Here is a 12,215-nt window from a genome sequence, read left to right on the forward strand (position 1 = left end):
TTTGAATGTGGTATCCAAGTTCATTTGCCTTTTAACTTTTTAATGATAGTTTATCATTCAAGCATTTAAAATTTTTTAGTCATATTTTTATCAATCTGTTATATCTCTTGCCTCTATTTCAAATACAACCTTTCTCTGCAAAGAAACTCATTCATCAAGTTTTCTTACAGAATCTGTATAGTTTTATTTTTTGCATTTAATGTTCTGATCCTCTTACAGTTTTTGTTTTGTTTTGTTTGAGACAGTCTTACCATGTTCCCCAGGCTGGCCTTGAACTTGTAGCAATTGCCTGAGTGTTGAAATTACAGGGGCGTACCAGTACACCTGGCTATACAGTATAGTTTTATGCATGATGTAAAGAATGGGTCTAACTAAGAAGTTAAACATAAGAAATAAGAACTAAGAAATTGTCCTAATGTATTTTTTAATTTTTATTTTTACTAAAACGTACTTGCAGTGCATCACGACTACATCCGTCATGGGGAGCTGGTGCATATGCACAGCACAGCTTAGTTCTTTTTGCATTTCATCCCTCCACCCCATCTAATATATTTTTAAAGGTCTAGAAGGTAATTCTCTGAAATTCTAACAATAGTCTTAGATGCTTGGATATTATTGACTTTATTTTTTTTCTCTTTTATTCATTAGTTTCCAAAATTTCTTTAATTAACTTCTGCTTTTTATCACTGGGCAACAAGCCCAGGGCCTTTGCACTGAGCTACATCCCCATCCATTTTTGACACTTTATACTGAAACAGGGTCTTGCTGATTTGCCCAGGCTGGGCTCAAATTTGTGACCCTCCTCCCTCTGCCTCCCAGAATACTGGTCTTACAGGACTGTACCACCACAACTGGTTTAGTGAATTTTTTTTAACATGGGAGAAAAGATTTTTAAAAAGATGAATGGTGACAAGGACACTGGCATTCTTATGTTATATTTTTATTTCATAAATATGTATATTCTCTCCTCAATTAAATTGTGAATATTTTGAGGTCCAAGCTATTGATTCAATTAACAGTGACTCTGTTTCATAAGTGCACATATACTTAGCAAGTGATGCTTTCATTTTTACCTGAGAACATATTGTAACTATTGTGTTTTAAATATTGTTGAATAGTTCATTGTATCTAACAGTATATATAAAGAATGATATGCTTATTAGTTGACTTAAGTATTCCAGCCTGGGTCAAAGTGGTAATTGATTTAATTATATTTCTTTATCTCCTCTGTTCAGGCTTCAAACAATTCTTTTTATCTATCCCACCTCAGTAAGAAAATTACACATTAATTAACATTCTTCTACAGATAGGAATATAAAGACTTAGAAAATGAAAGAAATGATTTTGATCTTTTTTTAAAAAATTGAGCCTTGTGTGGCTCCAAAAGAAATTCAAACATTTATTGCACTTTCCTTTATGCAAGAGTGCACTTTGGAAAAGTTTGTGGAGATAATTCTTAGTTGTATAATGATTTAAATGCTGGCTAATTGATAAATAAAAACACATATATATACAAATTCATATAAAAACCCTCAAATCTGTACACACAATCCATCACCAAAACTAGCTGAACTCTCTCTCTCTCTCTCTCTCTCAATTCTACAACCTATAAGTGTATGCTTTGTTTATACCCTTTCTCTAAGGCTTTTGATGCCAAGTGTGGTGACACACACCTGTAATTCCAGCACTCCGGAGGCTGAGGCAGGAGGACTCCTCTGAATTCAAGGCCAGCATGAACTACATAGAGAGTTCAAGGCCAGCTTAAACTGCATAGTGATACTGTGTCTCAAAAGGCAACACAAAACAAAACAGAAATCTAAGGCTTTTGCTGCTATTTCTTCAAAGATAATATTACCCATAAAATATCTTAGGGAGGTTGACACCACACAATTTATCCAGAGACCTGTCCCCTGTTTGCAAGGCCATCTTGTGGTTATCTTTGTAGCACCTTTTTTCTCCTCCTCCTTCTGGTGAACTCCCAGTTTATCATTTAGAAACCTTATTTCAGTATCACATCGTTTGTGAAGTGTTTCCTAACAGGATTCCTTCTCATGAATGCATCTGTGCTTTTTTTTTTTTTTTTTTTTTTTTCTTTGCTTGCTTGTTTGTTTGGGACACAGTCTTTTTATATAGTTCAGGCTGGCCTTGAACTCACTATGTATCCCAGGCTGGCCTCAAACTTAGTGATGCTCCTGCCTCAGCCTCCTGAGTGCTGGGATTTCAGCTGTGCACCTCCATGCCAGGCAGGGCCTTTACGGATACCTCTGCTGCTGTATTTATTCCCTGGCATCACATTAACATGATAACGGGTTTGCTCCCTCTAGTAGCCTGTGAACTTGTTGGCTACAGAGCCAAGCGCTCAGGTGTGTTTACTTAGCCAGATCCCTAGTAGTAGGGAAATTCCAGGGGTATCAGCCTGGTGGGGATATTGTAGAAACTGGGGCTGTGCTAATTGTCATAGCCTTCTGAGAGAAGGAGCTCCACAAGTGTTCTTTCTACTGAGTGAAAGTCTGAAGGTGAGAAAGTATAGATGTTCATTGAGTCTAGAATGTTTGCAACCTGTGTTCCGTGTATAAATATTATAATAGTGGTTAAGAGAATTTAAGTGAGAAAAATTGTCTAAAGTGTCATTAACTATTTTCATTTTTCTGGGTTCCTCGAGATATTAAACCCTTGGATTGCTTTTGTAGATAAAATGGTTTATTTTTTCTTGTATTTTAACTTACATGACTACTCCTGGTTTTAGGTTTTAAATCTCTTGTGGAATGGGATCACTCTCATTATACATTTTCATAGCTCTTCTGCTACTTACGTTAAACTCAAAGTAAACATTGCAATACTTGATTGATACCATTTAAGCCATGAAAGTAAGATCTTATAGAAAATTGAGTAAAATGTAATCTCTAGCCTTTAAGGTTATAATTTAGCAAAGTCATAGCTGAAATACCATGGATATAGTATGCAGAAATTATTCAGAATTATATCAGTTGCCTGGAATGTACTTCTATTACTATCATATAGAGTTTTTTTTAAAAAAAATTAAGATTAAGGGATGACATTATTATTAATTATTATTATTTAGCATTATTCAAAGGTTTCTTTTCTTTTTTGTGTGTGTGTTTTAGGGAAGGGTCTACAGGGTGTTCAGGGTCTCACTACTAGATTGGACTCCTAGTGATCCGTCTGTTTACAGCCTCCCAAGCGCTGGGATTACAGGTGCACACCAGTCTCAGTGCGCCCCCGGGGGTGCGACCGGTACGGCAAGCCTGGGGATCGAACCCCCAACCCCTGAGCCTGATTGTAGGTGCTTTAATCTGCTATTTGGCCAGCTCCACATTATTCATATAAGATGTAATTTGTTGGAGGCAAGGTCTTATGTAGTTTAGGTTGGCCTTGAATTCACTATGTAGCCCACTCTAGCCTCAAACTCACAGTGATTCTCCTCCCTCAGCCTCTAGAGGGCTGGGATTACAGTTGTGCACCAACAGGCCTGACTTCAACACACATTTTTGAGTGCCAGTTAAGTGCCAGGTACTCTTCCAGTTTCTGGAAGGGCAGTATTAGAGAAAAACCTAACAAGATTTCTTTTCACATGGGGCTTACACTCTTTGGGGGGAAAAGCAACAATAAACAAGAGAACAAATACGTGAGAACTGCTGTAAGGAGAGCAGCGTGCTAGAGATTGGGGACGACTCCTTAGGCAGATAAGCCATGTAAGACTTCTCTGAGGAAATGACACCCAAACTGATACCTGAGTGACAAGAAAGCCAGTCTCACAAGAGATCTGGGGAGAAAGTGTGGTAGCCTTAGTAAACAGCAAATGCAAAGGGCCTGAGGTTAAAACACTGATGGTTTAAGAAAAATAAAGCGCTGTGTGTGGGGGGGACTGAAACTGGATTAAATTAATAACGAAGTGGTAGGAGACAGGGTTGGAAAAGTAGCTCTATTTATCTTGTTCTGTTTAGCAAGTTACTTCAAAACGTAGTGGCTTAGCCAGGTGTGATGGTGTATGCCTGTGACAGCAGCTCTTGGGAGGTAGAGGCAGGAGAGCCACAGAGAGTGCCAGGCTAGCATAAACTACATAGTGAGTTCAAGACCAGCCTGAACTATGTAGTGAGAGCCTGCCTCCAAAAACCAAAGCAAATAAAAACAACTTAGTGGCTTATAAGAATGCTTTATTGTTTCTCACCATTCTGTGGATTGACTGGGTGATTCTGCTTCATAAGATGTTGCCTGGGTGCTGAGAATGTCCAGAGTGGCCTTTCTCTCCCAGCTGCAGTTGGTGCAGGCTGCTGTTCGGAAGCTCAGGGGCACGGTGTGTGTTTCCATGGGGATGGGTGGGTTTCCTCTCTGTGGCCACCTTCGGTGAGGAGATCTTCTCACATGCTGGTCAGTTGGGTTGTCAGGAGAGAATTCAGTAAAGATTAGTTTCAGCTTTGGGGACTATACTTTAAAATTTTTCTACTCACATGATTTCTAACAGGAAAATAGATCCATATTTTGTCTTCCTAATTAGAACTGTCTGATAAGAACTTTTAACAACAGTAACAGCTGTGATTGTTTTTAGACCTAGAAAATAAGCAAAGCCTCATTTTCTCTTTAGTGACTTGAATTTCTTTTTCTAGGTAGAAAACTACCACCTGTCACCAAGACTGCTGCTTCTGTATGCACGTGGCAGATTTGTCTGAGTGTAAAATTTCAAAGTCCCACCCTTTCCACCCTTTCTCTGTAGTAATGGTGACATTTTTCTGATGGACAGTCAGGAGGGGGAGAGAGAGGGAGAGGGAGAGGGAGAGAGAGAGAGAGAGAGAGAGAGAGGAGGCAAGAGAGAAGAGGGAGAGAAGAGAGAATCAGAAGAATGATCTCATGCAGGGAACTAAAGGGCCTGACGGGGCATGGTGGAGAACACTTATAATCCCAGCACTTGGGAGGCTGAGGCAGGAGGATTATCATGAGTTCAATAATAGCCTGGACTACACAATGAGACCCTATCTCAAAAGAAAAAAAAAGGGGGGGGAGATCTGGGGAGACAGCTCAGTGGTCTAAGCACCTGCCTGGCAAGTGCAAGGACCCAGGTTTGATCCCTGTGCATAGAGAGACTTTGTACCAAATAAATAAAGAAAGAAAGAAAGATTAAAACTTTTTTTTTAAAAAAGAGCTCCAGGTTTTGACTGCTGGGTGTAAACAGAATTGATGTGAAATTATATTCAAGGCTGTGTTCATAAGATAAGAAAATGGAGTAAAGAAACTTGGAAAGGGGCAGTTCAAGTGTATCAGTGGATTTAGAAATATGAAAGAGAACTAATGGATAGGTCCAAAAAACATTTCTGGGCTAATTCAGTTCTTAGTCCAAAGATATCCCTATGGTTTTTCCATTTTAAAAGTTGAAATGTGAGCATTATAAAGTAGATTGTGTTTTCTCCTGAACTTATGTCACAAGGTTACAAAACGTGAACTACCTGAAACAGTGTATAAAATTGTAAGGAAGAAATGCATCTTGGGCAAGGAAGTGGTAGGCCAGGCCATACCTCAACATTAAATATCCCTGGTTCCCTCATGTCTGCTCAAAATTCTGATTCCTAGTTGGCAAGCTTTGTCTTTGCTGTGCTTTCTGTTTCTTATGGCACTTTCCTTACTTTTCCCCACAACTTCCCCTTTCCAGATCACGGCGGTTCACATCTGTGGCTTCCCTGTACCTGGTTTAATAAGCAATCTTCCGATGAGGGAAGTCTGGCATTGTTCCCCTCTCCGAAGTAGGCACTTGTCACAGAGGGTGCAAGAGCACTTCAAATATGGCTCGCACAGATGCGGAAGAGAACATTTAAATCTTAAGCTTTAAAACTGGCTTTAATTACTTACACCTAAATGTAAAGCACCACACACCCAGTGGCAGCCTCATGAGATTGGACGGCACAGCCCAGAGTCTCCCTCGTGACTCAGAATTCTGCTTATTCTTTTTGCACTAAAAGCTAGAAAAAAAATCACAGCTGCAGTATTGCAAAATGCTAGTGGTCCTTGTACTATTATAGTGTTTATTTGTAATACATTTATTAATGTTTGTATCCTTCCCTGGACCACAAGCTTCTTGGGGGGAAGGGCTTTGTCTGTTCCCCCCTTCTTACTATTACATTATTTATGTTCAATACTTAGTACTCTAATTCCAGCACTCAGGATAGGCTGGGGCAGGAGGATCACTGTGAGTTTGAGGCTAGTCTGGGCTACATAGTGAGTTCATGGCCAACCTGAACTGCATAAGACCCTGTCTAAATAAATAAATAAATAAATAAATAAATTCCCATAAACCTTTAGTATAAATGAGGACCCTACTGTCTAGAGTGTGTGTGTGGTGGGGGAGAGAGAGAGAGAGAAGCCTAGTGTGGTGGCATATATCTGTGATGCCAGCACTCAGGAGGCTGAGGCAGGAGAATTGCTATGAGTTTGGGGCTCACCAGGCTCCATAGTGAATTCAAGGCCATACATAGCAAGGCCTTATCTCAAAAAAAAAAAAAAAAAACCCAACTAATAGTAATAATAAAATAAAAAGATAAAAGAAAGAAATCAAGACTAGTTATTAAAGAGACATAGAGTTGGTTGCATAATACTTGAAAGTCAGAAAATTAGCTTTATTAATAAACTCTTCTTAATCATTTACTATATGTGTGTCAGACAGTAGCCTAAATTCTTTACTTGACGTATTTGATGTAACCCTCATAAGATAACCATGTGGGATAAGTACTGTTATTATCCCCATTTTTTCAGATGACATGGAGGATAATAGGAGTAATTTACCCAAGGTCATACAGCTAATAAGTAGTAGAGTGAGCATTTAAACCCAGGCAATTTGACTTCAGAGCCTACCTTCTTAACCACAATGCTGTATTGCTTTCTATTTGATTGTGTCCATATGGTGACAGAAGCTTAGTGACCTCAAATGTCTGCCCCAGGCTTTTGTCTAAATTTAAGCCTCAATAAGCCCGCATCCCCTGGAGGGTTACGCCTCCTTCCAGCGGTGCAGACTGAGGAAGGTGGGGGTAGAGGTACTGAGGATTAGAGGAGATAAAAATCCACACAGGATTCTTTTTCTCAAAAAGTCAAATAGGTATTTCTACAACTAGGATTTTTCCCCCTCCTAATAATGAAGGAAAAATAACACTTCATTAAATAAAACAAGCTTATCTTTAATAAAAGGAAAACAACCAATCTCCTGCAAATCTCTGGTCTAGTAAAAAGATGAAAAGGAAGCTAAGTTACTATCTGTGAATCCACTGACTTCTCTTCCTCTCAGCTATCAGGAGCTCATGCTTAGTAGATAGTCAATAGTTAACATTTGTGTTTAGTTGGGTGGTTTTCACTTGTTCCTTGCAAGAATATCTTATCTTCCATTGCTATCATTTTCTGCTTTGCTCTCAACTCTTGGTCCCCGGATTCACTCCCTGCTGTTCCCTGTCCTTCCCTAAACTACAGCAGTTCTCTGGCCCTCTGGTTACCCAGGGATCAAGCAGGAGCTTAGCAAGAAGATAGAGGGAAGAGAAGGAAGAGAGATGGGCTGGGTGTCGTGTCTGCCAGCTTCTTCCTCCCTGGAGCCCCTCCGATGTGGTTTTAGTGCCCTGGGGGACCCAGAACATTTCCTCCACCCTGCCCCTGCACGTCTAGCAAAGGAAAGATGTCACCACTCCTGCTAATCCCCAGGTGCCTCCACACATCTCTTTTCTCCCTTCATTGTGGTTATATCTTCATAAATAACCCCTTTAATAAGTTATTTTTTGAGAGGTTGAGGCAGGAAGATTGCTGCTAGGTCAAGGCCAGCTTGGACTATAGTGAGTTCAAGACCAGCCTAAACTACACAGTAAGATCCGGTCTCAAATATATATACATATATTAAACTATTTTGAGTAGAATACTATTTCCTTCTTGGGACCCTGCCTGCTATATCCCACTGTAGTAATCATTTACATTTCTTAGAGGCATGGACAAGGCCTAGATTTCTCAATCTGTACAGTGTAAGATTAAATGACCCCTCATGTAGATGGTCCTATAAATAGGGTGATGAGATTTCATCACTTTGTTTTTATCATGGCTGAGCGGAGCAGGACTCTGAATGCAACAGACATGGGTACCCCATTAAATGTATTGGAGACAGTTCACCCAGCTTTTTTATGGCTGGAGTGAAATAATCTCAAGTTTATTCCCTCTGCCTGAGACTCAAACATCAAGCAGTCTTGTGATTACTAAACTGGTTTCTTAGGCAATTGGATCCAGAGAAAGGGGTATATTGGAGAGGGGGACACTAACTCTGGAAAAATGTAGTTTTATATTAAGCAAATGGATTTTTTAAAATTAATGATTATTTTTAATACAGAATAATGGTGGTCATTTTGGGGTATTATGACCTGCACATAACATATCTTGATTATTTTCAATCCTGAGACCCCCCCTTCCCTTTTTTCTCCCACCTTGGTCCTCTTCTCCAACACAAACCTTCTAGTTTCCTGTCATCTCTTCTTTATTAAAAAAAAAGATAGAAAATGTAAAAATGCTAAGAATTCTTAATAACAATGATTATTACAAATTTTCTAGAAATAATTCTAATAAGGGTTTTACATAACCTTTGGTGAATAAGTTTGAAAGTTCAGTGGCACTTCCTGGCAAGTGCAAGGCCCTGAGTTTGATTCCTACTACCAAAAGAAAGGAAAGAAAACATAATAGTTTCCCATTCTCCCTTACCACATTCTCGATTTTCCTTTCCAACTTGCAGTTCTCCATTGTGATTTTTTTCTCTTGCTTCCTTGCTCATGACTTTTTCTCTGTGTTAAGATGAAGATTCCTGTTACCACATCATTAGACTAATCTGTACCCATTCTCTGACAACTGCATCCATACTCTGTCTTAAGAGGGTGTGGTGGGTTGACAACTGGAGGTCAACTTATAACACCCAGCTGAACTGAACCAGTGTGGTGCTGGGTGTGGGAGGCCTATTGAGAATTGGTGCTTTTAGCATAAGAGGCAGAACTGGAGAAGAAGAAAAGCTGTTGGGAGCTGGTAGAAGCTGTTGGAGGCTGCAGGGAGCTCTTGGGAGCTGTTAGTTCTCTTGGATGAGCTTGTCCTGCTGGCTTTCCTGATGAACTTGGCTGTTCTCATTGTTGAAGAAGCTCAGGACCCAGTTGTCACTGAGAATGGCTATAGTTAACTCTGGGGGAGCTCTGATCCTCACCGTGAGCATCACTTTCTGTTTCCTCAGGGAAAGATGGTGCATAGCTGTATCCTGGAGAAGCTTGTCACATTGGCTTTCCTGATAGAAGCCAGGCTGTTCTCATCATTGGAGGAGCTCAGGACCTCACTGTCACTGAGGACTGCTGTGGTACTTTTGGGGAAGCTCTGGTTCTTATTTTGAGCATGTGATCTGGTCTCCAGTGTAAATCCCTCAGCCTGCTATCACAGATCCTTTGTCCTGCTGGCATAGACTTTCTACCTTCTACCACTGACCTTTGGGCCTTCCCAGCCTAGATCTGTGAAACAGGTCTGCATTAGGCATTGTTGAGGGCTTTAGGCCTCCAGTTGGACTCATGGAGGACATTGTTATGGATTTTAGGTCTTTAGCTGGACTCATGCAGGACATTACTGTGGGATCCAGGCCCTCAGCTGGGTTCTTTGGTCCTTAGTGTGTGGAGAGATTTTCTGTACTCTTTTTGTATGACTCTCTGGGTACTATATAAAATAATCTTATAATTAAGTGTCCTATATTGTATTGTTTTCCCTTGCAAAACTCCAAACTACAACACCAGTGAATCATTTTTCCTGGTAAAGACCAGCTTCTGTTTTGGTTCTCTTGTACCCATCCTTCTTGTTTTTAGAGGGGCTTCAGTTCTTCAGTTATTCCCTTTTTCCCCTACAACAATTTCTATCTTTCTAATGGGACCTTTGAGTTACAACACAAAGATGCTCTAGCAATTCCTAAATTTCTATTTTAGTTCATCCCCAGATTCTACCTCCTGAACTTCCACCTAGGGCTTCATCTCTCTATTCTTCTGCACAGCAGAAAAAACTTTCCAAAAAAGTTGCTTGTACTAGTTGTCATCACTTCCTCACCTCTCATTGATTCCACTCTGGCTTCCTTCTAGGAAGCTGTTGGTCCAATGAAACAGCTGTAGTCAAGGTCATCAGTGACCTACATGTTGCTGAATTCCATTGCTTCTTTTTATCTCCTGCCTTTTATAAACATTGCACACAGTTGACCAACATCTCTGAAAAATGTTTACTTTTCTGGGTTTCTGCAGTACTGTTTTGCCATCTCCTTCCCATACTCCTCCTCTACCCCACCTCTCGGTGCTGGTGATGCTCTCGACATGCACCATCCATGTGGAACTGCTGAGCACTTGAAGCCCAGCCTGTGTGAAATGAGAGATGCTGCAAGAGTCACATCTCAATTTCAAAGGCTTAGCATGAGTGAAAGAATGGAAAGTATCTCACTAATAAATTCATAGGAGTTCAGGTGCAGATGACAATATTTTGAACATATTTGGTCAGTAAAGCTAATTTCGGCTGGGTTTTTTTTTTTCTTACTTTTTAAGTGTGGCTACTAGTTTAAAATTATACATGTAGCTCACAAATGTGGCTTGCACATACTTCCACTGAACAGTGCTGTCCTACACTCTCATTTCTATCACCCTTCTCATTTTATCATTGTATCTAGCTCCATACTTTTAAATACCAGCTATATGTTGATTCCCAAATTAAGATCTCTGACCTCGCTTTTGGAAGTCTACCAGACTACCTGCCCAGCTGGTACTTGAATTTCCGTTTCCATCTCAATATTAACATATCATAAATGGGATTTTCTATTTCTTCCAGCCCTATTATGTTCTTTACTGAGTCTCCTACCACATTCAATGGTGCCATCGTCTGTCCAGTTGCTCAAGCCAAAACTTGAGTCATCCTCGGTTATTCTGTGTTCCTCACCCACTTCATCTAATCTTCCAGCAAGTCCTGTTGGTTTCATCTTCAAATCGTATCATAAATTCCATCAAATTTTATTTATCTGCACTGCCACCACCCAAGTCCAGGTCACTGTCACATCTCACCTTGACTACTAAACTGGCTTCCTAACTGGCCTCTTTGATTCTACTGTTTACCATTATAGTCTCTGATTCATATCTCAGACTGATCTTTGAAAAAGCCACCAGATCGTGTTGCTCCTTTATTTAAACCCTCCGTGACTCCCCACTCACTTGGAATGAAATCCATACCTACTGGATCTCACACAGCACAGCCTGAGCCCAATCACTGCTTACTTCACAAAGCTCATCCCGCACCACTCTTCTTCCTTGTTCTAACAGTCTCTAACCTCTCTGACCTTCCTTCTGTGCTTTGATCAAGTCAGGCTTTGCTTGCCTCTGGTCCTGAGTATGGTTTGCTTCCCTGTGCCTCAAGTGCTCTGCCCAGCGTTTTGTATGGCTGATTCCTTTTCATTCTTTCATTCTGCAGATCTTAGCTCAAACCTTGCCTCCTTCAGAGAGCATCCTTGCACGCGGTGACCTCTCCTAGGCGTTTTCCACTCAATCATATGCACACACTCTTTCTTTTTTTCTTTGCTTCCTATTTAGTGTCTGGCTCTCCTTAAGAGTGTAATTTTTTAAAAAATGTATTTAGTACAGGGTCTATAGGGTTTCACTACACAGACCAGACTTATAGTGATTCTCCTGTCTACAGCCCCCCATGCACTAGGATTACAAGCATGTGCCATCACGCCCAGTCTTAATCATAGCCTCAGTGCACCCCCGGTCAGGGCCAGCATGGCATGAGATCAAACCCTGGCCACTGCGCAATGCCTAAGCAGATGCTTTAGTTCACTGAGCTATCTGGCTGGCTCTTTCGATTTTACTGGGTTTTTTGTTTGTTTGTTTTGGTTGAATTGTTTTTCAGGGGATTTTTTTGTTTGTTTGTTTTTGGTGCCAAGGACCAAATTTAGGACTTCCAACTTGTTAGGCAAGCATTCTACTGCTGAGCCAAATTCCCAGCCCCTAAAAGTGTAAAATCTTTAAAAACAAAAAATTTACATGTCTTATTTGCCCCAAATTCTCAGTATCTGCTATAAAACTTGATCCAGAGTGGACCTAAAAGTAGCTTTGAATGATAAATTCAAAAAAAGTAATAAAATGGATTTTTTAAGTTTAAAAATTTTTATTTTATTTTATTTTTCATTCCTGGGGATTGAACCC

Source organism: Octodon degus, unplaced genomic scaffold, assembly GCF_000260255.1.
Source record: "Octodon degus isolate 3935 unplaced genomic scaffold, OctDeg1.0 scaffold00169, whole genome shotgun sequence".
Lineage (NCBI taxonomy): Eukaryota > Metazoa > Chordata > Mammalia > Rodentia > Octodontidae > Octodon > Octodon degus.